The sequence below is a fragment of the Talpa occidentalis genome, unplaced genomic scaffold, assembly GCF_014898055.3.
Source record: "Talpa occidentalis isolate TD23 unplaced genomic scaffold, MPIMG_talOcc4v2.1 talOcc4.6, whole genome shotgun sequence".
Taxonomy (NCBI): domain Eukaryota; kingdom Metazoa; phylum Chordata; class Mammalia; order Eulipotyphla; family Talpidae; genus Talpa; species Talpa occidentalis.
In genome coordinates, this window is record NW_023604972.1 from 36,628,433 (window position 1) to 36,633,477 (window position 5,045).

Sequence of the window (5,045 nt, forward strand, 5' to 3'; positions counted from 1 at the left end):
TATGAAAAAGGCATGGAATAAATGTGTGATAAAATACTACTGTCTAATAAGAGAAAAATGAAGATTTATAAGTACGTGATATTGGGAAGAATGGCTAAAAATGAGAAAAACTAATAGATAAAAACAATCCTTTCATAACAATATATGCATAAATGAATACATTTGTATTAAAGGTATGTGCTACCTTTGCAAAACCAATAAAATCAAATACTGGAGAAAATTTTTGTGGTATCGATATAGAATGGGTCTTATGAAAGCACATTGAAGTGTAATTTTAATGGCAAAGGAACAAAGGATTTAAAAACAGCAAACTTAATAACTTCTCTTTATTGAAGGAAACTATGAATAGACTTAATAAAATGACAAATAGGAAGATAATTGTAATGTATGAAAATGACAGGAGTAATATCTAAATGAATAAAAATAGTCAAGTGACATAAAGAAACAAAAAGAAATCAAATACATGAAAGACTTGAACAGTTCTCAACAAAAAAGAATAAACAAGCTAAAAATAATAAATTATGCTTAAACTAATTATCAATCAGAGTAAGTGTGAGAATGTGTTATCACTTATAATGCTGAACAAATAAAAGGGGCAATTAATGCCAACTGAGAACATGTAACACAAACAGACATTTCCTAAAGGAGCTTCTGAAGATGCATTTCATAGTGTAAGAAGCCAATTCCTCTAAACGATAATATAAGAGTCAAGAGCAATGAAGAAAAAAACAAAGAAAACTTGCTAAGCTTATACATTTATTTAAATGACATACTATTTTAAATGATAATAAGAAGTTTGTCTAATTTGGAGGCTTAAAGACTTAAAAAAAATCTGGCAAAAACGAACATGTAACAGGGGATAATGAAAAAAAAAATCAGTGTATTCTAAATTCACTTTATTATTTATGAGATGAATCCTGGTATCTAATACAACTATGAACTTATCACTTATTTAAAATAACATGTTAGCTATAAACTATAAACCTGTGTTAATTTATATTAGAGGCTATATCATTAGATAAGAGATCTTGAACATAAGAAAACTGCCAAGCAAACAATATACAAACTAATAGGACCATGTGACAGAGTAGTTAATATAGAAGCAGTAACACATGGACACATATAAATGGTTATGCTTACGTGTGTATACACACACACACACACACACACACACACACACACACACTTGATCACTTACTTTACCTGAAAGTTTCATTTGGTAGCAGTAGGAAATCACTTTCATACATCCAGAGTAGTGATAATGGATTAGATAATAAATATTTTAAATTCCACAATAGGCCTGAAATTCTCTGTTGCATCTACTCAATGCTGCAGGTGTAGTAGTAAATCAGACTAGACAATATATAAATAAATGATCATGACTGTGCTCATAAAAAAAGAAAAAAAATATTAGTAGGCTAGAAGTGCTCTATGGACCATAGTTTGCTGAATCAAGGTCAAAAGAGTGAAGTTTAAACACTAGAAAAGAGAAGAAACTGTGACTATTTTCTACTTTGGATACTACTCAGTTTCAACTTACAAAACTGCTATGTATAAAAATGTTTTATTATACTTTCCTGCCTTAATTTCTCCTTACTTCCTAATTTCTATTACAAATATATTTTCCTTCTGACACAGTAAATAATTTAGATATTATATTTCTACTTTTGAAATACTCAGCCCCTTTCCAATTGAAATATAATTCTATACATTAATTGACAAGTTACTTTGACTTAAGTTCTCCTGTATGCCAGCCCATTATATGCTCCAAATATCCTTCCAAATTTCTTATGGAAACTTGGTAAATGTGTGAGATCCTACTATGGTAAAGTGTCAAGGGAAACAGTAGTACATGAAATTCAAACCGGTGGAGCACCACAGTACTGAACTTTAGCTTGTCAAACAAATGTGAGGATTTATTCCCTTTGCTCCATGCTAAAATAGCACTTAAGGAGTGAAAAATAGAAAGAATAAATGAAACCAGTGCTCAAAGAGCCTGAAGAATTTGTTAACATTTGCATCTTGTGGACTTCATCTCTTTCAGGCAATGAAATCTCAGATTTATTTAGTTACCCTTAGAAGTAAACAAATTACTGTGACATTCCAGAAACACTTGTAATTCTATCCATAAGCTGCATTAGAGCCTCTCCTTCATTAAGAATCTGCATTCTGTAGCTGCTGTTGTCAGTTAAAGTCACAGTAAACACTGCTGACAACCAGCTGTTCCTTTCTTATACCACAACCCAACTGCTTAAAGTAGATCATTAGCTGGATTAAATTTACACACATTATTTATGCCACTCAAAGAATTAAAATATTCATCTTCAAATATTCCTAATATGATTTTTTGAGCAATATGACATATATCTCTGAGAGAAGAATTGCATTTCAAGTTATAAATCCATTCTTAACTATACACAATAATTAATGTACTATTGAATATGTTACTGTGTTTTGACTTTGAACAGTGAATGGTTGAGATTTGTTTGCTTCAGCTATGTGACATGGCATTATTAAAAAGAAAATTTAAAGCACTGTCAGTCAACTACAACTGTTGATTGTTCAATTAAACCAAGCTTAAATTTTAGGGATTTTAAAGTGACTAACATCCTTCTTCCTAAGTAAATAATGATATTTCAACTTTTAATTTCATTCAGCATGCATTTTCAATCTAGGTTTCACTGAAATACATAGATATATTCTAGCTTTCCTAAATCCTTGAAATTGAATAAATAATTGTTTGTTATTTCTCTCGGGTGGAAAGAAAATGGTCTATAGATACTAATAGATTACAATATGTGACCATGAGCCAAATGATCATTAATAGAAGAATTATTTCTATGGTATCAAGATTGAAAATATACCTTTTTTCATTCATCTTACTGCTTATAATAACAAAGCAATATGTGTTTTAACTCCATTTTGATAACTTAGAATCCAAAAACTTTTGCTTCTTGATTGAAAACCATTAAATTAACATTTAAAGATGAAATTTTCATTTTAAATGCCGAAAGATACTAAGAATCAAAATAAATGACAGCAGAATAATGCCTTTTGCTGAAATCAGTAACATTAAATGCAAATTAATATATTGTGTATCAGAATTTTTCATTATGAGTCTAACAGTGACATGTAACCCTGTGATATAAGACAACTACACGAACTTCTGGTATGATGAAATTCATCCTTTTAAAGTTCTGTAGCAGACAACCAACTGTTTTTTACTCTATGCCTTTTGTAAAAGTATAGACAAGGTTTTTTTGGGTCCTTGATTGATTTTGTTGTTTAGATGGCTTTCTCCTTCAAAGTATTTAAAGTCACAAAATCAAGTCTTTAGAGGATGTTCACCTAGCAAAGAAACAACAGGGCTAGAAGAATGAATAGGGCATATTTCTAATTATCCTTACATAATATTCAAGTTAAAAATAAAATAGAATCCAGTTATAGGTGAGTGAATTAAAAAAAAAAGATTTTTAATGTTCCTATATCTTTCATTTTTATTATTTGTAAAATCTCTTCTAACTTGAAAATGCTGTGACTTCAGTTTTAAAAAAGTCTAGCAGATGAACCATAAAAGCAATACTGGAAAATGGATTGAATAGGAGGTAATGAGTATCAGTAATTTCCTCTAAGAGGAATTAAGCTATTAAACACATAAGGTCAATTTCAGTCATCAGCTATTCAGATATTCTCACCTCAGCTACTAGGTACATTCATTTGTGCAATACAGAGGTCTGTGCACTTAAATCAATAATGTTGCCCAGTGAACATACTTAGGTACAGTATCTCATATTAATGAGACAAATAGACTTTCTTTCTTCCAGATTTATTGGATGCTTCTAAGAAGAGTATTTGCTAAATATTATAACTGGTGGAATAATCCATTATTCAGTGCCTTAAAAGAAGAAGAAATATGTACTCCAATAAAGGCATATCAGAGACATGACTCTTTTGAAGTAAAATAAATATGTGAATGCTTCCAAACTGAGAGGAGCTGAAAAAAAAAAGTAACTTCTCTACTGGAATACTTGACTATGTACTCAATATTAAGATGTTGGTATTTTAGTCATAGAACTTTATTTCTTTGTTTGTGTATTTCATGCCCTCATTTTTCAGTGAAATGGCACAAATAGTTGCTCTTATTTAAGAATGTCATATTCAGCTACAATTTTTAGCATTTTTTAAGTCCAAGTATGTTAACAAGAGAGTTAATGCCATCAAAATATATTTAAAAATAAATATGAGCAATAAAGACTAAGAGATGCAACTATAATACAATGTACCCAGGAATAATAATTAATATTAGAGATAGAACTACAACTCTCATCCTTCCTATTATTTAGGTCAGTGAAAATGTGCTTTTAGATCACCTTAACTGAAATAACTATATCTATTATAATTATGTCTTACTATTCATCCTTCATTTAAAACCTTCTCATTTTATAGTTTAACTGCAAGTAAAAGCATTGAATATATAAAATAAATTTTAAAAATTAATATCTAAACTGATTTACATTTCAAAATAATGTATCTATTTACTGAAAAAATAGAAGATCTGGAATATGGGAGAAAGAGAAAATAAGTAAATGTGATATTTTTGTGAGATGAGTTACCATTATAAACAATCTAACTTGAGAAGAAATTTCAAAAAGCAACTAGTGTTGCTTTTCATTATGAAGTGCAATTCCCTCTTTTGTGCTTTTTCAGGGTATCCTTAGAACATTTTAATTTTATAATATTTTGATAACTGATTTAAATATTCTTATTAGAAAACTAAATGAAAATGTCACTATGATTACATAGTTTTCAAATTACTAAGAGTAGGAAAAGGTCTTGTCTCAACCTTTAAAAATAATGTACTTAGTGAAATGCCTGACTTGAGAAAAAACAGTCAATAATTTAGTGTGGTGTTGAAGGACAATATTTTATTTTAATTTTTTAATTTTTTAAATGTAGTACTTTTTTCTTACATTATCATTAATTTTGGGACAATATAGGATTTCTCCCTTCTGGTGTGATCACTGTAGCTCTCCCACCACAAATAA